The sequence below is a fragment of the Leptidea sinapis genome, chromosome 12 (assembly GCF_905404315.1).
Source record: "Leptidea sinapis chromosome 12, ilLepSina1.1, whole genome shotgun sequence".
NCBI classification, from domain to species: Eukaryota; Metazoa; Arthropoda; class Insecta; order Lepidoptera; family Pieridae; genus Leptidea; species Leptidea sinapis.
In genome coordinates this window covers 8,199,822-8,225,364 of record NC_066276.1, presented here as the reverse complement: position 1 = coordinate 8,225,364, position 25,543 = coordinate 8,199,822, and positions in this window count along the sequence as shown.

The following is a 25,543-nucleotide window of genomic DNA, read 5'->3' as shown; positions in this document are numbered from 1 at the left end:
GGGCCAAACTATGTTAGATTTTCATGTGACCAAATGGCAACTATTCTGCATCAAAAAGAAGCATTAATTTGAGCGTAATAGTTGTATATACATAAATAATACCGATCGAATTGAGAACCTTCTCCTTTTTGAAGCAGGTTAAAAATAATCTTTTCAGGGGCAGTCAAACAAAATAACACCTCTCCTTAAAAATGAAACTATATTTTTCATAATCTTAGCTACAATATCAATAAAATTTACTCACACGTCTTCAGAGAATAGATTGGGTATTGTAAGCGGTTTACTGAGTATGTTATGTAAGACACGTTATCCACCTTTGTGGCTCGTGGATCTTGCACAAGAACACTTTAGTCGAGATCTAGTGCAACGTCGGGATAATCCCTATTTCTACAACTTGCAAGTACTCTTATATTTATGCTGAAACACGTTGCTTCAATACAGAATTGATCATATTATTATTATGAACATTTTTACTTTTTTATACGTACACTAACGACCTTCTTGTGAAATATTCTATTCATTTGAATACAAAAGGACAATAGGGGATTTTGTATGAACCCCGTCGCCACTCTCCGACAACTATGGGATGCATCTCAATAAATCAACTTGGACCCAACAAAAGTTAAAATACCTGTTTTAGTTGCAAAATCAATGGAGTTTATTTACAATAGAAATAAACATTTTTGGGCAATAATGTATTTATTATCAGATAAAAATAACTTTCTTTGTAAACAAATGCATATTTTGTCTATGAAATAAGCTTTTTGTGTTTATTTTGATAATTTTAATAATTATTATATAATAATATAAGATAAGGTAATTTATTGAGTACCATATTAGTTAAAGTATAAATTGGTACAAAACAAGTAATATATATTAAAGTATATATTAATAAATTATAAATAAACAAGATGAATTGGATAACAACAGACTTTAGATAATGAACACACGGATAAAGCTACTGAACCATAATTATAAAAAAATAAATTCGAAAATATAAGTACATAATTTACCTAAATAAATCAATTTTCCATAACATAATTTTGGATCATTCTGTAAGTAATCTAGTAGCCGCGACCTAGCGTAGGCATTAACACTTACTTCTTCTACGCCGCGCCGTAGCCGTAAGAACTCGTAGGTGAATAGCGCCCACGTTAGGATGTTGTGTAGTTAATTTTTTAATTTATTTTGTTTAATATTTAATTTATTATTAAATTCAAAAGATAAATAATGACACGTGTTATAAGTGACACTCGACTAAATGACTCTTCTCAAATTATCTCCTATTTCTTCTGAGTTTTTCTTATCTCGTGAACTTTTGTGGCCTTTGTGAGTTCAAAGACGTAAATAAGGTGAACGAACTTATTAATATGGTTGTAGTTTTATCAGTAAGCAATATGCGTAAAAACTTTCGGTATTTCTACTTTAAAAAGGAAAGAATATTTGAATTTAAAAGTAAAAGCTCCTAAAAATATGTGCTATCTCATCGATTTTGAACTTGTTGTCAAGTCTTCTTTAATTTTTAAAACAATTACACTTAAATAAAACACTTTTTAGAGGATTAAAAACGCATGTGATTGTAAAATTGTATGATGTAATATGTAATGATTTTTGCGTAAAAGGTACATTTTTATTATTATTTTAGTTAGCCCTTTCCAGATCTCGTTTTCAAGGGGACTGCAGACGGAATGAGTCAAGATAGTATTTGACATAGGAAGTTATAGTCAAAGAAAAAAACAATACATACTAATCCTTGCATAAAATATGAATAAATTTAAAAAACAATCCTGTGTAGTTATAAAGCATGTACCAAACCGTGAATCGCATAGCAGCTCGAATTGTCGGGGACTACGGGATCACTTGGCATTGCGTTGAGACGTCGCTTCATTGTGTGTCACCGCATTTATCACGGGATGTGTTCCGAAGAGCTGTTTCATCTGATTCCTGCCGCCGAATTCCACCTTCGCACGACACGCCACAATTTAGGATATCATCCTTCACAGTGCGGTTTTCTAGGAGCTTTCTTCCACATACTACAAAGCTGTGGAATGAGCTTCCTTGTGCGATGTTTCCGGGACGATACGACCTTCCTTATAGTACCTTCCTTATAGTCCGGAAACGCTGCTGTAATTCCTCTGGTGTTGCCAGAGAATGTGGGCGGCGGTGATCACTTAACACCAGGTAACCCGTGCGGTCGTTTATCCTCTTTTCTATAAAAAAAAACTTTGAATAGCTAACTAAACCTTAAATGAATCTAGTATGTACTGAATAATTAGTGCTTGTTTCAATTTACTCTCGTCTAATTCTATTAGAGAGCCAACTTTAAAGTTTTTCGATCCAGACGTTGTAACGATCCTATCTTAATTACAACTTAATATTCAAGCTAACTAGTTTTAGTGCCCGGACATCCCTCCATCTGATACCAGCGTAACGACTTCAGTAACTTAATTTTTGTGATGATAACATTCATGCCAATCTAGCTCTTGAGCTCGATAAAATAAAACTGTTTCTTAATTTTGTTTTAAATATTACGTAGGTTTTAATATTGCTATTACAAGCTGAATTAGCTTCAAGCTTACTAATTTGAGTGTCCGTATTCCCCTCCTTCCAATACGACCGTAGCCAATGGCTGCGGTAATTTAATTTCTGTGATGATAACATCTATGCTTATCCAGCTCTCTTGCATTTTCTTAATTAAAATTCACAGATAACATAGGTTTTTGCATTGCTTTATCACTTCATTGTCTTGCAGTGTGATTATTGTAATAACACAAAAAATGATAGAAATTTGCTAACCATAACCATATAACTTTTATAGAATCATGTGACCAATCCTTTATAACTCAAAAACCATCTCTGTTCACGAATGTGTACAATATGCTTCACGTATTTCATCAAACGTGGAATATTTTGTTTTATTTTTCTAACTGTGATTGAATTATTTTTATTTATGTCGAGAAATAATTAAATTTATATACAGTTAATAACATCAAACTGAAAAACGCCGTGGTTAAGAAGAGTGTTGTAGTCCATATTTTTTTTTAATTTGAAACAAACATCTATACTTACATGTTCATTCATAAATTACAGTACATTAAATAATTAGGGCAAATGAGACTTAACATCTTATGTCTCAAGGTGACGAGTGCAGTTATAGTGCCGCTCAGAATTTTTGGGGTTATTCAAGAATCCTGAGCGGCACTGCATTGTAATGGGTAGTTGAATGGCGTTTCAATTACCATCAGCTGAACGTCTTGCTCGTCTCGTCCATTATTTTCATAAAAAAAATCTCTGATAAAAAAATTAATGAAGGCCTTTAGCAAAAAGTGAAAGTACAACATTGTCCATCTCTGACCGTCAGGTAACCACAACTATACCAAAATATGTCAAAATTGAGTAGCGTTTCTTAGGATTCTTGGATTTGTAATTCATAGTAGCAAAAAAATTAGGAAGTAAGGAAAACTCTACACTCTCTAATTATACGGGCAAGGCCGTAATATAAGGTTCATGTAATGTAGGAGCGTACAAGTTATGTGAGATTAAGCAGAAGACAAGTTAAGGTTAAGTAAACTAAGAATTATTCACGCACGCTGCGCACAACATTTTCTGGATTTTGAATCAAACTGAGCTGTAACGCTTGGCTATGTTACGCTAGTTCGGGTAAGGTCAGCTCGAGTCAACTAAGTGAACATGACCATTGTAATTGAAATGTACCAGAATAATTTACCAGTGGGAGGCTCCTTTGTACAGGATGCCGGCTAGATTGATTGGCAAAGCTGTGGAATGAGCTTCCTTGTGCAGTGTTTCCGGGATGATACGACATGGGTACCTTCAAAAAAAGCGCGTACACCTTATAAAGGCCGGCAACGCTCCTGTGATTCCTCTGGTGTTGCAAGAGATTGTGGGCGGCGGTGATCACTTAACAACAGGTGACCCGTACGCTCGTTTGTCCTCCTATTCCATAAAAAAAAAAGATTATGGGTACCACAATGGCGTCTATTTCTGCCGTGAAGCAGAAATGTGCAAAACATTACTGTGTTTCGCTCTGAAGGATGCCGTAGCTAGTGAAATTACTGGGCAAATGAGACTTAACATTTTATGTCTCAAGGTGACAAGCGCAATTGTAGTGCTGCTCAGAATTTTTGGGTTTTTCAAGAATGCTGCATTGTAAAGGGTAGGGCGTATCAATTACCATCAGCTGAACGTCCTGCTCGTCTCGTTCTTGAATTTTATAAAAAAAATATATACAAAATTATAAAAATAATATGTTTTTATATAATTTTGTTTTAAATAATATGTTACGAATAAATTACAAAAGATATATTTTGAAATATTAACCTCGCTATAAAGTTTTCAATTAAGTAGAGTGATCTTGAGTAGAAACTTTTAAAAACAATAAAACCCAGATTGCTGTCAACTAGACAACAACATAGCGAGGTCTTGTTGAACAATGTCATTCTGTTTGTTTTAGTATATCTCGGCATTCAATTGTTTTCCATTTTTTGATTTGATATTTTTATAACGGTACAATTCCTCTGGTTTTCCGTATTATTTATTGACAATTTGCATTGTTATACTCAAGAACTGTCAAGTTATTTTTTTTTAGCCACAAGGGGTTAGGTTACTAGTATCTGTTAAAATGGTTTTTTAATTGTTTTGGTGTTTTTTTAATTGAAAATCTAATTTCCAATTAGGGTAAAAAGTAAGATATAAATACAAGCCTGTTTATTATACAATATTACACATACGGGTATGTTTTTCTACTTGCTCAGTACATGTATGCAAATTTTGGTATATTTATATATCTTATAGACAAAATAAATAAGTGACGTACTTAAATCATAATATAATGATAGATGGGATATGTGTAGGACATATTAGATAAAATAATTTATAATTTGTTGCCTGTAGAATTCTTAGTTAACTTGACCTTAACTTGTCTTGTGATGAACCTCACTTAACTTGTCTGCTCCTATTTTCTGCGGCTCCTATGTAACGTGAACCTTATGTACTAAAATTCTTTAAACAAAGGCTGTATAATATGTACTTAAAAACATTTACTATGCGCAAGTTAGGAAAAAATTAACAAAAGTATAAAAGTATTTAATAAAAATTTAATTTAATTCACATATTATGCAAACCTAAGCCTTTAATATTAATAAAATACTATTATATATATATGCTACCTATTGATAGGTTTTAAGTCGGTGAACTACTGGGCCAATCTAAATCAAATCAAAATAACTTTATTCATGTGGGTCACGGAAATGACACTTATGAATGTAATAAAATGATGCAACAAATATACTATGTAAATTTTTTATGGGACTAAAATATTAATGGCATCTATTCCGTATCGAACTAAAGAAGAATTACGTAAATCGGATCATAAATCTCGGTGTATATACAGAAAAAAATATACCGATTGAATTGAGAACCTCCTTCTTTTTGAAGTCGGTTAAAAAGCATAAAATAGTGACCTATGCCTATTCACGGCAGCAAGGGTATTATACATTAAACATAATATAAGTTGTACATTTTTTATTAGACTTAAAGCTTAATATTATTTTATTTCATACAAAATATCATTTACAAAGACTTTTTCATAGTTATAAAGTAATATGACATAGGCAACATTAAGCCATATCTCTTCATCGTGTTTTGAGCTCCATAAACATTCACGTGTTAATTATATTTACGGTCATCTGGTTGTATCAACGGCACATTAATTCAGATTCAAACACTATTGCCAAATGTACTGCTAGATTGTTCATACACAATAATTTTTCTATAGTTGAATGTGATAATATATCGTGTATATAATGTGAATCGCTTATATTAATATTAATTCGGGAAGTTATTAGTTTCGGTCTTCGAAAATCGAGTTTTCATCAGATATTGACGTTTTAAGATCCTAGGAAGCTTATGTGACTATTTCCGCGATGGTGTCCGTACGTCTGTATGCATGGATGTGTGTGTGTGGGGGGGGGGTGTTTGCGTGTGCGTGTGTGTGTGTGTGTGGGTGGGTGTATGTTGCGTGTGTGTGTGTGTTAGTGAGTGCGTGCGTGTGGGTGGGTGTGTGAGTTGCCATTCGAAAGGTCTTATAAAATCAGTTTTAATCCAAAAAAAGTGTTTTATTTAAATAAGTTAGTCCCTTAGTCTTTTATAAATAATTTCAAGGCTACATATCTGTGTTCAAAACCCGAAGTCATAGAAAGTCTTAAATTAAGACTATCAATATTGATTTCAGGTATTCGATCACGCTTTGACTTCAATACACTATAACAAATTATGTACTTAACAAACCATTATTACACTAAATCTAATTCAGTCCACGTTCTTCTTGACGTCAATGTTTTTTCCTTAGATTGTTGGAAAGTTCATGTATTACTTTGCCATTAAGAGAAACGTGACCAATTAAGATGCTTTCAAGTCATGAAGACCTGCATTCAAATGTTTTGTTTAGCTCAAGGACAATTCTACCAAAAGCTCTGAATAAGTTATTCGTCTTCTGCTAGAAATGTTATATGTATGTTTCATTCATATATACGAGTACATAGTCTTGCTAATATTATTTTCGGTTACGCTTACCTTCAGTGCAAGTATTAATTTTCAACTGACTTCCAAAAAGGATGAGATACTCGGCCGAATCTTTTTTACGCTAGCAGGATATTTGAGTCACCTACCGTAACGTTGTTATGGTCAAGTAATTGTCGTAGTCGAATATGATGATCAATGGAACTCCCGACTTACAGTAAGGGTGCGATCTGTGGCAGGATTTGAAACTGTCTGTAATCAAATTACCATGCGCTTACGTTACTTGCTGCATTGCAATACATAGTAGATCTACACTTAATTAGAGAAATTATTAGTCAGTGTAATCGTAACTAGAATTAGATTAATTTATAAGATTGTATAAAAATACGCTACCATTTATTTTTACTTTTTAGTGCATATTATATCTATAGTTTTGAAATAGTGTTTTTTAAGTCGGTTGTTTTTTTGTTAAAATTTTTTTGTTCATCGTGACCACTTGACAAAATATATCATGATTGTATTAAAAAATATTTTTACATTTTTATTTTGAACTTCAAAAACCATTATGAAGTACAAAGATAATTCCCAAGTAATTAATATTTTAGAAATATATTAATAATGTATACTTTATTAAAAAGAGCGCGGAAAAAAGAATGCTGGGAGAGTTTCTTGCGCCGCTTCTTCTATCTCAGAGCGCGATTTATTTCTGAAGCGGTAGTTAGAAATTAAAATAATGGTAATTAAAATTAGAAACGACATCAAGAAGAAGTCTAAAGGCATCAATTTTGAGAAACTAAATGCCTTTTATGCCTTTTAATAAATGTTTAATTACAATCAAATCTCACGAGACGTGTAACTAAGTTGAAAGTTGCAGGTTCACCTTAACGAGGTAATTAACACCACAATTTAAGTTTCATAATGACCGAAGTAGTACTTACACTGCAGTTAAGTCGCTCAATGGGGAAAGTTTAACGTTCATCAAAACATAACGTCGTTATGTTGTAGAAATATTTAACGTTGCCGAGAAATGGCCGTTAAAGCGATGTTTTGTGAGACAGAAAATAATGTTCAACAAGTGAAACACTCTCATCTATTTCTATGAAATACTTTTTTTTTAATTTTGTCATAATTTCCTACAACGCAAGTTTAAAAAGTTTCATTATATCCAATATTAAATATAGGTACAAACATTGTCGCGGTGAAATTTAGGAAACAAAATTAACAAAAATATTAATAAATAATCTCCTTAATACCAAAATATTTTTTCCTGTTGCTAACTTTTATGAGTTTTGGCTTTTATATATGTACATAATATAATAAAAAATTATGTGTGATTTCACCATTGCCATTTAATATAAAAAAGCAATATATTAAAATAAAACATTCTTTAAAGTTAAGTTCCCGAGTTTAAAAAAAAAATCACATTTCATATTTGAAATTGTTTTTTGTTTTGTGTGTTCATTTGTTCCCGCTAATATCGCGTTTAATTAACCGACTTCAAAAAAGGAGGAGGTTCTCAATTCGTCCTTATGTTGTTTTTTATGTTTGTTACCTCAAATCTTTCGGCTGAGTGAACAGATTTTGATAATTATTTTTTAATTTGAAAGCTAGTGCTTTCAAATATATATTTATACTTTTTAATGCATATTATATCTATTGTTTTGGAATAGTGGCGGTTGTTTTTTTGTTAAAATTTTTTCAATTATATTCACGAGCAAACAATTTCAGTTTTAAGAGTAAAATAATACACACTTTTTGATAAATGCGTATCGGTCATATATCTGAAAAGAGATGAATGCCCTTTCAAACATTATTGGGCCTAGATGTAAAAGGATGAAATTAGTGTCATTTAAAAGCTTATATATTAACAAAGTGTGTAATGGTAATGGTTGTCAAAGTGTCAAGATTTAACATTGAAGCTCTAATAGTTTTAAATAGTAAAAAGTGGTTAAAAGTACTTAGAAATCTGTGATTTATCTTAAAACAAGTAGTGCAAGTGCCAATCCATTGAATTACTATTAAATTCACTAGTTTTAACAAGAGAAACTTCATTGAAAACACGGTAAAAAATAATATTTCATTCATGAATCATCAATAATCACCAACCGCTGCTGTCAGCTAGCATTGACATTTCATTGACATTTGACAGAGGGGTGAGCTGCCAACTGCCAACAAGTATACGAATATCGCCACAGACAAAAAGCAGTACAATAATATTATGTTCCGTTTTAAGCATACAACATTCAACGTATTTTAACTTTATCACTAGAAACAAGTTATCGTTATGGATCTCAATTTACAACAATTATTTCTGAAGTTAAAGCTCGAAATGGAAAACCAAACGAAAGAAATTACAACTAAATTAACGGAAAAAATTGACGAAAAGCTTCAGCCAATCATCGAAAAAAATAAAAACTTAAAGATTGAAATAAATAATTGGGAAAAGAAAGTAGCTTGGTTAGAGAAGGATAGAAAGAAAAACAATATTGCGATATTTGGAATAGAAGAGAGCGAGAAGTCCAACAAACAATTAATTTTGAAGGTCATAGATGAAATAAAAAAGTTAGAGATAGAATTAAGTGTACAAGAGATAAATTCTGCGAATCGAGTTGGAAAGACAATAGCTGATAGTAAAAAAGCTCGGCCGATCGTAATAACGCTTGCAATTACATGGAAGAAAATTGAAATTTTAAAAAACAAAAAGAAATCAAAAAATAATTATTATAACAGAAGACTTCGCGAAAGAGGTGTTAGAGAAAAGGCGCTCGTTACAAGCTCAACTGCTAGAATTTTTTTTTTTTTAGAGGAGGAAATACGGTTACGTATTTACGCCCCGAAACGGGGCGTAATATGTCGGACTCGAGTGTCCGCGTAAGCGGACACCCCATACCGACTTAAACCTCCTCTGTGCTGTTAGCAGCCCTGGCTTTCACAGCGAAGTAGGACGTGGGCCGTGGAGGCCGCAAAGACTACGCAACAACAGTCGCGGGGCGTCTCCTAAGGAGACTCGAACCTCAGACCGGCTGTGTGCTTGTGGGAAGGAGAGAGAATGAAAATGAAGATGAAATGAAGATGAAAGATGAAAAGGTGATAAGAACACACTCGCCGGCAAATATGGTGATGTTTTGTGTAATGTATGTAAGTGTGTATGTATGTTTTTATGTTTGTATGTATGTGTGTTTGTATGTATGTACGTAGTGTAAATGTTTGTGTGCATGTATGTTTGTGTCTGTTTGTGGAGTGTGTTAGTGATTGTGTAAGTGGTGTATGTCAGTCCGACAGTCAGTCCGTGTGTGAGCGAGTGTAGTGAAGCGATTACAGGACGAGGACTAACGTCTCGTCGGATATCAAAACAATGTGTGGTGTATCTAGGGTGCGGGCCGCTGGCCATCGTCAGAGCGACGAGTGCCAGTGGTTTGCGGTGGTTGACCGCGCCTACGCCTGCGGAGGCGGTGTGTGCGTGTCTGTGTCGGTGTTTGTGTAGGTGTCGCGTTCGCGATGGTGATGTCGTCATCCGGGTCTACCGTTACGTGTCTGGGACGTCTTATTGGGTTGAGACTATGGTGAAGGGGGGTGTACCCGCATGCCTTCCTAACCAAGATGTTGAGATGGTTAGGCGCCTTGTGAAAGAAGCGTCGCGAGATCTCTTTAAAGTGTTGAGCTATCGTCGGAAGCTCTAGGTCGCGGTGAAGGTCAACGTTTCGGATGAGCCACGGGGCTCCGGTTGCCATGCGCGTGAATTTATTTTGAACTACTTGCAAACGACGTAAGTAGCTCGGTCGGGTGTGCGCGAAAACGACGCTTGCGTATGACAGTATGGGCCGTACGATGGTTTTGTACAGCGTCACTTTGTGTTTGAGCGGAAGTTTGCTTCGCCCACACATAAGTGGATAAAGGCGACTGAGGACAAATCGGGCTCTATTGCATACCGTATCAATATGTTTCTTGAAGTTCATATTGCTGTTGAACGTGACTCCTAAGTATTTGTAATCCTTCACCCACGGTATGGGTGTTTCATACAATTTAATGACGTCGGTCGGTCGTTTTTTAGCGCGGATGCTATTCGCGTTACCGAAGAGTACCGCTGCACTCTTGGTGAGGTTCACTTCAATCCGCCATTTTCTGAACCAGTTGCCTAGTTCATCGACGGCGGCTTGAAGCACTTTAATGTTGCTGCTCAAGGTTGAGCGGTTCAATAGAGCGGAGCCAAAGTAGAGTGCCGTATCGTCAGCGTACTGAGCGAGCTGGGCACTCGGAAACTTGGGAATGTCGCTCGTAAAGAGCGAGAAAAGAGTGGGAGAGAGGACTGAACCCTGTGGCACGCTGATGGGTCTGGGTGAGGATAGGGTGCCCTCTACTCGATATCGGAAGAAGCGATCAGTAAGGTAGGCTCGTATGATGCGCACAAGCCTGTCTAGCACTCCCAGATGATACAGCTTGAATACTAAGCCGTTGTGCTATGGCACAAGGTATGCCTTGTCGAATGCCTTCGCGACATCGAAAAACACGGCTGCCGTGGTAGCGTGAAGTTGACGCCGTACGAGAATGTACTCGGTGAGTCGGTGAGCCTGCTGGGGACACGAGTGAGCGGTTCTGAATCCGAACTGTATGTCGGGTATCTGATTAAGACGCGCGAGAATTAATCTTTCGTAAAGTTTCCCGATCGAGTTAATTAAGCTAATAGGCCTATAGCTACTCGGATTAGCTTTAGGTTTATTGGGGTTTGGGATACCGATAACAATGGAATCCTTCCATTGTTCGGGGAACGCGCTATTAGACAATAGAATATTAAAAATAGTAACCAATAAAGTAATAAGAGTCGAGGGTAGGATTTTAAGAACACTATTGTTTATAGTGTCGGGCCCCGGGGCCTTCTTGGAGTGAAGCTCCTTAATGATTAGATTCACCTCTTCGTAAGAGGTGGGTTTTATTACATCGCCTGAAGGGCTCAGAGCGGAGCGACGTTCAACTTCACGATCAACTTCGTCAACGTGTGTCGGGTCGGCTGCTGCATTTGGAGAGCACTGACTCTCGAGACTATCGGCGAGGCATTCAGCCTTCTCATCGTCATCGAGCGCCGGCTGCAGTCCTGGTCTGTCCAAAGGAGGCATGACAGTGGGCGGCTGCTGTTTGATCGCGCGAGGCAGCTTCCAGAAAGCCACTTGTGATGGCTTAAGGTTGCCGAGCAAGCGGTCCCAACGTTCGCTGCGGAGTTCCGCGATACGTTCCCGTACCACCCGCTGTAGGTAGCGGAGGTGGCGCCTATTCTCGACCGACGGATACCTATCGTAAAGTCTAGTGGCTCTGTGCTTCTGTGTGAGTAAGTTCCTGACCTCTGGAGGCAGGTTTAGGCGATGCGGTTGCATGGTCGGAACCTGCCTGGAGCAAGCCTTGATCCTATTCTGTATATGTGACGTCACATGAGAGATAGCACTGTGAGCCGTGTCGACCGAGTCGATGACGTCCGGTATAAGGTCAAGGTCGTCGGACTTGATAGACTCGAGGACTTTTCCAGCCGTTGCCAGTCGATCACTGTTTTCGTCGGTGGTTGAAAGTTAACCGGTGGGCCTAGATTTAGGACGACGGGCCGGTGGTCTGACTCTAATTCGTGAAAAACCTCGATTGAATTTACATTGAGCGTTACGTTTTTAAGTAACGCAACGTCTAGAATGTCGGGTCGGTGCGCGACGTTATCCGGATAACGTGTTGGTTCGTCGGGTGCTATTACTGAAAAGTTCAGCGTGTTTGGCATCGAATCTAATAAGATTCCGTTTCTATTTGTGGCTCTACTGTTCCAGCTGGAGTGTTTGGCGTTAAGATCGCCGCCCACTATGACTGCGGCCCCGTGGCCGAGTAATGCTTCTATATCTGTGTCTAATACTTGTTTGTTAGGCGTAAGATAAGCTGAAATAACAGTGATCGGCTGGTGATTCGCCATACTGACTCGGATGGCAGAGGCCTCGATGTTAGTGAGGACCGGAGGATCTATAGGTATGCAGTGTAGAGAACTTTTAAAATAAATGAGGGTACTGCCCATTCGGGTGGTGCGATCATTTCTGACTACTCTGCTAGAAGAGAGGAAAAGAGGGAATTTCGCTTACATCAAATATGATAAACTAATAATAAAGAACAATAAGAGTCATGAGAAATGAAAGCGTACCCATATAGCTCTAATGCTTCTTCACAAAGTCCAAATGTAACAGAGTCTAAAAACAACACACCAACATCAAAATTTAGTAGAGTCAATGCTTTCGATATAATGCGGGCTCGCTCTAATTCTTTTAACCATGGCACGGACCAAAACAAGTAGCAATCACCCTTACTCGGCAACCAAACTATTACAGACAATATTAAGAATAACTACGAAAATCTTCCTCCAAGCCGATTGGTCATCGTGGAGAAAAATGACCAACACCCTCTAAATTCTAATTGTAACTTCACAGTTAACTACCCTTCTAAAAAAGACAAACATAATATATACATATCAACATTAAATGTACGATCCATTAGATCATCAGAAAGGTTACTTGAATTTGAAAAAGCACTCGACGATATTAAATGGGATAGGTTATAGGTCATAATAAGTTTAAGCGAAGTGCGAAGAATGGGAGAGTGTATTGAACAATATGACTATGAATATGAACTACCTTCTATATCATAACGGAGAAACACCAGGCCCTTACGGAGTTGGTTTTCTATTAAAAAAATATCTGTCATCAAAAGTAGAAAAAATAATTGGTATATCCGAAAGAATAGCAATCTTAAACATTAAATTACCAACATCAGTAAACGATGAATCATGGACAATCGTACAAGTATATGCTCCCACTGAACCTACAAATAAAGAAGAGCGTTTCGAAAACTTACAATCGATCAACCATTATATGAAAAAGAATGTTATAGTTATGGGTGATTTTAATGGCAAAATAGGACAACGTAGGCCCGATGAAGAACACATAATAGGCAATTCTAGTTATGGTATACGCAGTAAAAATGGTAATAAAATTATCAGTTATGCCTTACAAAATAAACTAACAATTCTCAACAGTCAATACAAAAGAAAACCTAATAAAAAATGGACCTGGGTGTCACCTATTGGAAATTATAAGAACGAAATTGATTTTATTATGACAAACAAAGCGAGATGTTTTTCTAATACACATGTTTTGAACTATTTTAATTTTAATACCGACCTAGAATGGTAAGAGCTTCACTACAAATAGTACCAGCCAAAAAGTCGAGAAAGAATTATAGAAACACCAAGCCAATACCTATAACAGAGGATTACAAGAAACTACAAAATAATCTGTCCATAGCTTTAAACCAGGAAGACAAAAACTATGAGGATATAGAAGAACAATATAATTCATTAATAACTAACCTAATAAGGGAAACAATAAAATGTAAACCAGAAGCAAAGACCCTATCAGAAGAAAGTGAGAAATTGATAGAACAAAGAAAACAGTTTATTTCAAAAAAGGATAAGGCCACTAAAACTAAAATTGCAGAATTAAGTAAAAAAATAAGATCTCAAATACGGTAAGATATAACTCAGAAAAGAAATAAAACTACACAAGATCATATTACCAAAACTGGAGGAGTAAGAAAAGCACTAAAAAACTGATGAACAAAAAGGATTGGATGATTAATCTCAAGAATAAAACTAATAGAATAACTAGGAATAGGGAAGAAATAATAAAAATTGCAGCCGGGTTCTTTCGTGATCTGTACAAAAGTTCTAGAAATTATCGAAACTTAGCAGAAAATGTTAAAGACAATGAATATTATGTTATTACAGACAAAGATCCTGTACCGGAGATCCTTCTAAGTGAAACTGTTTCAGCTATAAAATCACAGAAAAACGACAAAGCACCAGGACCTGACCAAATATCAAATGAGATACTCAAAGCCACCTTACCTATAATAGCCCCCAAGCTGACTGAACTATTTAATCAAATCCTGAAAACTGAAAGCATTCCGGCAGACTGGACTAAATCAACTATAGTACTAATTTATAAAAAAGGTGACAAAAACGATATTGGAAACTGTAAACTGATAAGTTTGATGGCAAACATATATAAAATCTTCTACAAGATATTACAATCAAGAATCTCTAAGGTATTAGACGAGAACCAACCCAAAGTCCAGGCAGGCTTCAGGACAAAATTCTCGACTGTAGACGATATACACACAGTAAAACAAATATTAGAAAAATTTAAAGAGTACAACTGTGTATATTATCTAGGTTTTGTCGACACAACAAAGCTTTTGACTCACTAGAACGTGATGGAATATGGAACTCTCTTAAAGTTCAAGGAGTTCATGGAAAAATAATAAATATTTTAAAGAATATATATTCCAAAAGCACAGCTCGAATAAAATTGGATAAAGCCAGCAGCGAGTTCCCAATAGAAAGAGGAGTCAGACAGGGAGATCCTATATCTCTGAAACTATTCTCAGCAGTATTAGAAATGATATTCAGAAATTTTGAATGGGAAAGTGAGGGACTTAATATAAATGGAGAAAAACTGAACCATCTACGATTTGCGGACGATATAGTACTATTTTCTGAGGCTTCAAAGAAACTAGAGCATATGCTACAACAATTGTCAGAGGAAAGTGCTAAAGTAGGCCTCACAATGAACGTCAACAAAACTAAAATAATGACAAACTCTGATAGAAAATAAATTAAAGTAGATGGTACAACAATTGAATATGTAGACGAATACGTTTACCTGGGGCATTTATTATCAATCAAAGACTGCATGACAAAAGAAATCGATAGAAGGGTCACAAACTCCTGGAAAAAATATTGGTCGCTCAGCGAAGTGATGAAGAACAAGCATATTCCCATTAAGGACAAAACAAAGGTTTTTAATGCTTGCATACCACCATGTTTAACTTACCGAACGGCCCTAACCGAGAAAAATCTTACAACTCTAAGAACTTGCCAAAATTCTATGGAAAGAAGCGTTCTTGGGGTTAGATTGAGAGACAGAATGAAGCTGCAGGACATAAAATAAAAAATAAAATTTAAAAATGTAAGCAAAATTATTAAACAGCAAAAATGGAGATTGACAGGCCATATGATCAGAGACAATTCTGGAAAATGGACGAAAAAAAGTGACGGAGTGGTACCCCAGAAACGGAAAAAGAAAAAGAGGCAGGCAGTCCAAAAGATGGGAGGACGTCATCCGAAACTTGGTCGGAAGCATGTGGACTCGTCTAGCCAGAGATAGAACGACTTGGAAAATTTAGAGGAGGCCTATGTCGAGGGACACGCAGCAAAAAAAGTTTTTAATAATTAAAATGTGCAATATGTTTAAATGTAATGTAGCTGCTGCAATAAAGGCTAATTTTATTTTTTATTTATTAATTTATTTTATATTAACAAAGCATCACTGAAAATTTGAGGAATTTTGGCAGTATGCAGACTATAGGAGGTTTTGTAAAAGTGAGGTTTTTTTTATGGAATAGGAGGACAAACGAGCGTACGGGTCACCTGTTGTTAAGTGATCACCGCCGCCCACAATCTCTTGCAACACCAGAGGAATCACAGGAGCGTTGCCGGCCTTTAAGGAAGGTGTACGCGCTTTTTTTATAGTTACGAGGTTACGCAATATATGGGCAACAACCTATCCCAAACAGCTAATTTTTGAAATGCGATTGTTATTTTGTTGTATGATAGCAAGGGTCGTAGAAGTTTCGCAATATCAGAAGTCCATGGAAAGAAAGCTGTCGAGAAAAGTATTAATAAAACAACGGGAACCACTCAAATGATAAACCGCGTACGCTCAAACAATACTATGAAGCGAGTGACAATAAATTGAGATTCTAGACCAGTCAAAAAGTATTATGTGGTTGTCACTGTCAACACAAATAAAAAAAAGAGAATCAGAATTGACTTTTTCTTTCATCAATTTCTTTTTAATATTAATTATGTTGATATTTATTTTTTTTAACTCTAAAGATTATGTTAAGTGTAATGTACTATTTAGGTTAGTACTACTATGTAGTATTTAGGTACTTTTATTGAATCAATCATCTTGTGCAAGTGGTTTTGGGTTCAATTGTTTAAACTCATTCACATTAATCGATTATAGTAGCCGATATCCCATTTTAAGACACTGAAAATTGAATTTTAAGATTTCTCATTTTCTAGATTATGAATTAGCCTACTTTTCTATATTTTGAAATACAAAAATATGACAGTTTTTCTAAGCTAAAGAAGAATACAAAGAAAATTAATAAAGCTTTCCGTGTTATCAAAATAAAACATAAAATTGTGAACAAAACCAAAGTTAACTGTCAACTTATGACAAAAATTGAATTTATATGAGCGAAGACGAGAGCTAGTCGCACGTAATGAATCACTACATATTATGAGACAAAGTCGTCCGCCGCTGTCTGTCTGGTCGCGAAAACTCAAAAACTACTGTACCAATCTTCACAATGGATAGCGTGGTTCTCGGGGAAGATCTTAGCTTATTATATTATAAGTTTTTTTTGTATATATTAACGAAATTTGTTGGAGATATCGAATAATATAAGCCGCCTGGGAGCTTTGAAAGAAAACGCTGTCTAAACCTTTTGAAATATAACATAATAATGTATAGTGGAATTGTGTACCTTATAAAGGTCTACAGAAAAGTCTGCGATGGCATATATCTATCTGTTAAGAATAAAATAATATATAGATTTTAATACTTTAGAAAATTGGCAATTATAAAGCGGTAATAGAAAACCTGTTTAGACAAATATGATATTCATCCTTATCATTTTATTACTACTTAATATTATAAAATCATTCAGAAATACGTTTTTGTTACAATTTGAACTCATGACTTTGATGACACATTTCCGATGGTTTTAAGCTACATTAATCCCTAATAGTAACATATTTTTTTTCTATTGATAGAACAGTCTCTGTAGGGTAAGCTCGTTAAATGTATAAATATTGTTAAGGTTCATCGATATATAATTTAAAGTTTTGGAAGAAAAAATTCCGCCCTCAAGATTCGAAGCTTCCGTGCTCACAAAAAAGTGTGTGTGTACTTATGTATGCACGCAAGAAGTTATACTTCTTTGTTCTTACGAACAAAAAATCATTAAAATGATTTTTTAAATTCCTCGTGATATTTATTCTACGGTTCTCGTAAGAACAATTTTGTTAAAATCTTGCAAAGGTGTCTTTGACAATTGATTATTAAATACCAATTATTGAATACGGCTGTATGGGCTTGAACTCTTTGCCTGTTCTAATACTGGTCGAAGAAACGCAAACATCAGAATACTTTAGGAACCAACTACAACCTGTTACTTTTGTGTGATGCGCGCGCATCTTAAAATTTCACCCTCATATTTTTTTCAAAACGCGCCTAAAGAAGTATAACTTCAAATATGTAACCTACCCTCGCAGTAACCTTAATTAATTTATTAAGCTGTATAACTAAATGGCTAGTTCAGAAGCGTGCAGAATGGAGCACGTATTTATTATACATGTATAATTCCGTGTACTATAAATAAAAATTAATAGATTTGGTAAAACGCAGTTTCTTATGATATTAATTGAAATAGTCACTTTTAATTCTATTTATATTTAATTGAAATATGTTATCCAATTGTAAGCTGTTTAAAATACATTATACAAATTTGCATTTCATAATTCATTGATATTAATAGTTATCGGTTAAAAAGCCGCAAGGGTATTTAATAACGCTTTACTGAGAGCTCGTAAAGCTTTTCATGTATTTTATTTACTAACCAGCTTGGCAACTATTCGAACTAAGTGAAGCTGGTTCACTCGCCTCAACGAAATATTGTTCTCATGGGAAATTTAAGTAAATAGACATTGTAACCGTTGAATCAATAAAATGAGTGTGAATTTTAAATCTCACTTACAATGATTCAAGCACATATACTTAATAACCTGCACAGGATTCCGGCTAGATTGCACAGGATACCGGCTAGATTGTGGGTACCACAACGGCGCCTATTTCTGCCGTGAAGCAGTAAGGTGTAAGTATTATTGTGTTTAGGTCTGAAGGGCGCCGTAGCCAGTGAAATAACAGGGCAAATGATACTTAACATCTTATGTCTCAAGGTGACGAGCGCAATTGTAGTGAGTAGTAGGGATTCGCCGGTTCTGGCTCCTCGATTCTGGCTCACTTGCTCGTGATGCCTACTAAAAAAAAAAAAAGAAGTTTGGTGTCAAACTGGGGGTTTTGATGTATTTCCGAGCGATTGCGCTGATCCGTTTTTCGATATCTCTTATAGTTTCAAAGTTAGCTTTTTAAATTAAACAGATCCATAATCATTAATAATCACTGGTCATTTAGCTAATGATTGGTGAGCGACTCAATGTCTAAATTTCCATGAACGTGATACAGGTAATTTACTAAGTACCTCTATCACATTCGTTACTACGATTAAAAAGACAGTTTCTGTATTTATTATTTATTTTTAAAACATGATTTAAATAAAGTATATAATAAAACATCATTGCAGATTGTATCATTTTCAAAATATTTGATGAAATCATTCAAACTCTTCTTATTAAACTTAAAGTATAGATACATTATGCTGTACTCGCCACACACTGCGGTATATTCATTCTGTACTCTTGCAGTATTGTAGTTATACATTCTGCAATTTCTTTGTAAAAACATCAGCTGGAATCACTGAGGTGGACGACCATATGAATCGAAGTATTGTCCAATACCCTGCTCATCAATGTGTATTGCAACCCAGTGAGTGCCTGGCTTATTATCACTATCTAAATTGCTGACAATATAACAGGGCGTTACAACATATATCGGCAATCGGTTTGCCGCGTAAACATTATTTTTAATACTGGGATCGATTTTGTTCAAATAATTCTGTATCTCGATTGTATTCATATTAGTTGAGAACAAGGTCTTGTCAGTTGCGAGGATTGAATAGTTATGTGGATCATAATAACATAAGCACTCAATAAATAAGGCTTTAATGTATCTTATTCATGTATTTAAAACTTATATGGTTACAATAAAACAAAATATCATTACAAGCGATTCAAATATAAATCTATGAACATTTGATGAAATTATATTTTCATCAATTTTATTATAATATAAAAGCTGATTGAAAACGAACTTTGTACCTACATACTTATGTAGTCATTAGTAAAATCTGGAAATGTTGACTCCATTAAACTATCAATAATTTAACTTATCATTTAAGTGCCATTATGTTTCACCACAATATTTAAAAACCAGTACTAATCATAAACAAATTTACTTTTACGATATTTTAGTATAAAATGCTAGAACTGTTCAGAAAAATAATCATTGAAGTGGCGTATTCAGTCAAATTATTATATATTTTGTGTGTTGTGTAATTGTTGAGTGATTTCCTGCAATGGAGGTAAGTTTTATCTATTATTCACTTTGAAATTTAAAAGTAATATCATTTGTTATATTAAGATATGTATGTATGATACTATTCTAAAGCAGTCTTATTGTTGTTGTAGAATGCATTCAACCCAACAATGGAAGAAAATACATATAAAACATTTTACTATCCATTGTCTGAAGATAGTCAGGATTCATTAAAAGCTCCTCAACTTAAATCCTTGAAGAGGGCCAGCTCAAATGAAAATATAGATGCATTATTCGAAGTGAAAAAAACAAAACAAAAGAAAATATCATCATCAATATCCAGAGCACATGAGAATGGAAGTATTTACATTACAACTAATGCAGATGACGGAAGAAATGCATCACATTTGGTTAAAATAGAAATCTATGATCTCAATAAAATAAAAAACACGCCTGCACAAGAACAATGGAAATACGCTGATTATAGATTAAAATATTATACAATCGACAATAATGAAAGTTATAAGGACATAAAAAAGATTTTATACAATGTTACGAAGAAAATTTTAGAAACAGAAAATTATTTTAACAATAAGTAGGTAGCTATGAAGAAATACATAAATATTAGTTCAGTTTAGTTATTAGTTTATTTATTCTCTTATACAAATAATATTATTATATTCTCATCATTTGGAAAATTAAACATAATGATATGGAACTCTGCTTTGCATGTAATGAGGTTGAAAAAATGATCAAGTGAGTTATTTTCTTTGTAAATTATTTAGTATTATATTATTGATGAAATGTGGCTAATATCATTCACTTATGTTGTAGTCAACCTGTTCTACAAAGTGGAGGAGGTTTTAAGAGAAGAAGTGCAGTATTACAAGACAGTGAAGACAATGATACAAGTACAAAGAGAGGAAGACAAGGGGAGCCATCCACATCATCGGAGCTCACCAGTGTGAACGATGAAATGGTGAACTGTTCTTTATGTCAAATCTTAATACGGAAAAGATATTATGCAAATCATCTTAGAAGTAACCTCCATAAGAATAACATAATGCAATTACATAGTACTTTAAAAAATGTCACAGTACACGAATCGGCTTTTGGTAATAGAATAATCTCATATAAAATAAAGAGTAAATCCAACCAATTACAAACATTCGAAACACCAGAAATGTTTTTGAATTCTATTAAAAATGAAATTATTTCACTATTTGAGGAATCTGTTCGACTGCTTACAATTTTTAAAGTTAATTTTATTCTGCACGCTAATTTTGTTCAAGAAACAAAAAATATTTCTAATGAATTTGAATTTCAAACATGTAGTTATACATAATACTTAAATTTTTTCTTTTCGTCCTTATGTGATATGTTGATGACTAAAATTAGCACATTTGAGAAAAAAGATAGTGGTTGGAGTCTTAAGAAAATAAATGCATTAGACATGAATATAAACAAATTCAATCCATTACGTGGAAAATCATACATTGAATTACCTAAAGAAATCAAATTAAAAAAAGTGTTATAAATGTACAAAACTCGGATGATTTATGCTTTAAGTGGGCTTTGCTTTCTGCATTGTATCCAGTTACTAAGAACTCTCAGAGAGTTTCATCTTACAGTAAATATTCAAATAAATTAAAATTTTAACGGAGTTACGTTTCCTGTTAAAATGACAGTTATACAAAAAGTAGAAAGGCTAAATAATTTAAGTATAAATGTTTTTGGTCTTGAATACAATTGTAAAAAGAAAGTACATGAATTAGTTGGTCCATTGTATTTAACAAAATCACGGAAAATTGTTCATATCAATTTATTATTTATTTCACACGGAACAATTAATCATTTTTGCTACATTAAAAACCTATCGCGTTTAGTAAGTGGTCAAATTTCAAACCATGAACATGCAATCTACATCTGTGACGGTTGTCTTTTACACTTCTCAACAAATGATAAGTTATCAATTGAATGATTGTTGTCATATTAAAGTGGAATTGCCTAATACAGAAAAAACTTTAAAAGATTGGTTTGGACAAACAGTTTCAAACAATGTCTTAAAATTTGATAAATTTAATAAGATGTTACAAATACCCTTTGTTATATACGCGGATTTTGAAGCTTTCCTTAATCCAATTCAGACATGCTTTAACGATCCATCAAAACCTTATACAACTAATGTTCACAAACACGAAGTTTATAGTTTTGGGTACTATATTAAATGTTCATATGATGATAGTTTATCAAAATATGAAACATATAGTGGTCCTCATTGTACTCATGTCTTTATGAATAAGTTGTATAAAGATTGAGAAGTGATTTGCACAAAATTTCTTTTGTCATAAGTCCAAAACCTTTGACTTCCAATGATAATGAAATTATTTCACTATTTGAGGAATCTGTTCGACTGCTTACAATTTTTAAAGTTAATTTTATTCTGCACGCTAATTTTGTTCAAGAAACAAAAAATATTTCTAATGAATTTGAATTTCAAACATGTAGTTATACATAATACTTAATTTTTTTCTTTTCGTCCTTATGTGATATGTTGATGACTAAAATTAGCACATTTGAGAAAAAAGATAGTGGTTGGAGTCTTAAGAAAATAAATGCATTAGACATGAATATAAACAAATTCAATCCATTACGTGGAAAATCATACATTGAATTACCTAAAGAAATCAAATTAAAAAAAGTGTTATAAATGTACAAAACTCGGATGATTTATGCTTTAAGTGGGCTTTGCTTTCTGCATTGTATCCAGTTACTAAGAACTCTCAGAGAGTTTCATCTTACAGTAAATATTCAAATAAATTAAAATTTTAACGGAGTTACGTTTCCTGTTAAAATGACAGTTATACAAAAAGTAGAAAGGCTAAATAATTTAAGTATAAATGTTTTTGGTCTTGAATACAATTGTAAAAAGAAAGTACATGAATTAGTTGGTCCATTGTATTTAACAAAATCACGGAAAATTGTTCATATCAATTTATTATTTATTTCACACGGAACAATTAATCATTTTTGCTACATTAAAAAACTATCGCGTTTAGTAAGTGGTCAAATTTCAAACCATGAACATGCAATCTACATCTGTGACGGTTGTCTTTTACACTTCTCAACAAATGATAAGTTATCAATTGAATGATTGTTGTCATATTAAAGTGGAATTGCCTAATACAGAAAAACTTTAAAAGATTGGTTCGGACAAACAGTTTCAAACAATGTCTTAAAATTTGATAAATTTAATAAGATGTTACAAATACCCTTTGTTATATACGCGGATTTTGAAGCTTTCCTTAATCCAATTCAGACATGCTTTAACGATCCATCAAAACCTTATACAACTAATGTTCACAAACACGAAGTTTATAGTTTTGGGTACTATATTAAATGTTCATATGATGATAGTTTATCAAAATATGAAACATATAGTGGTCCTCATTGTACTCATGTCTTTATGAATAAGTTGTATAAAGATTGAGAAGTGATTTGCACAAAATTTCTTTTGTCATAAGTCCAAAACCTTTGACTTCCAATGATAATGAAATTATTTCGCAATGTAAAGACTGCTTTATATGTCAATCTAATTTAAATGGTGAATGTGCATTATACTTTGACTCGCATACAGGAAATTTTAGAGGAGTTGGACACGAAGTATGTAAGACAAAGTTTAGAATCCCCTATCACATTCCAGTTTTTTTACACAATCTTAGTCAATATGACTCTCATTTTATTGTTCATGCATTAAATTCTATTGAAGGAGAAATTGATATTATTCCACAAACGAAAGAAAAGTACATTTCTTTCACAAAAACGATAAAATTAAATAATCATAAAATTCAATTGAGATTCGTTGATTCGTTTAAATTTTTACCTTGTAGTTTAGACAAACTTGTCAAAAATTTGAAGGAAGAACAATTTCAAACATTAAAATATAATTTTCCAAATAATAATGATTTTTTACGTCTTAGAAAAAAAGGAATTTATCCATATGAATTTATGACATCACATGATTCCTTAAAACTTTCGGCACTCCCTAGCCGTGATAAATTTTACAATACATTAACCGACACACATATTTCCGATGAAGATTATGAACATGCCAAGGATGTTTGGCAACACTTTCATTGTCAAAATATGTTAGATTATTCTGATTTATATCTTAAAACCGATGTTTTAATTTTAACAGATGTGTTTGAAAATTTCCGAGCTTTATGTTTGCAAACATATGGTCTAGATCCAGCTCATTATTATACAGCACCTGGGTTAAGTTGGGATGCTATGTTAAAATGCACAAAAATTAAATTACAATTACTTCAAGACTTTGAACAAATAGCTTTTATTAGATCGGGCATTCGAGGAGGTGTATCTCAATGTAGCAATCGTTATGCCAAAGCTAATAACAAATATATGCGAGAATATGATAAAGACACACCAAACTCATTTTTAACTTATTTTGATGCTAATAACCTTTACGGATGGGCTACGTCTCAATTCCTTCCTACAGGAGGAGGTTTTGAGTGGGTAGATGTCACAACTAATTATGATGTCCCTGATGATTTTGAATATGGTTTTATTTTGGAAGTAGATCTAGAATATCCTATTGAACTGCATGATTTACATTCTGACCTACCCTTATGCCCCGAGAATATATGTATTGGTAACACAAAAGACATAAAATTAGTTCCAAACCTTCGTAATAAAATTAAATATGTGATTCACTACAGAAATTTAAAGCAATGTCTGACAATGGGTTTAATATTACAAAAAATTCATAGAATTTTAAAATTCAAACAAAGCGCATGGTTACAATATTATATAGATTTAAATACAAACATGCGTAAACTAGCCACATCTGATTTCGAAAAAGATTTTTATAAATTAATGAATAACTCAGTGTTTGGAAAAACAATGGAAAATATTGAAAAAAGAGTAAATGTAAAATTATTGAGTCATTGGGAAAATCAGGGTAAAATTCTAGGTGCACAAGATTTAATTGCTAAGCCAGAATTCCATAGTTTATCTATTTTTAATGAAAATTTGGTTGCAGTTCAATTGCGAAAGACGAAATTGTTCCATAATAAACCTATTTATTTGGGATTTTGTATATTGGATATTTCTAAAACTCTAATGTACGACTTTCACTATAACTATATGTTTAAAAAGTTTCAAAACAAATTAAAATTATTGTACACAGATACTGATAGTTTAATATATCAAATTTTTACAGATGATTTTTACAGAGATATAAAACCTGGTTTACATTTGCGTTTCGATACCTCTGACTATACAGAAAAAAATATATTTGGTTATCCAAAACTCAATAAAAAGAAGTTAAGCTATTTTAAAGATGAAAACAATGGTAACATATTTAATGAATTCGTAGGACTTAGATCTAAAATGTATGCATTAGATGTTGAGGGAAAATTCACAGCTAAAGCTAAGGGGGTTAATAAAAGTGTTACTAAGAATATGAAAATGGAAAATTATAAGACTTGCTTATTTGAAAATAAGAACGAATATTGTTCAATGCTTAGATTTAAGTCAATAAAGCATAATATTTTTACTCAAAGAATAAATAAATCTAGTCTGTCATTTAATGATACCAAACGGTACATTTTAGCAAATAATATTGATAC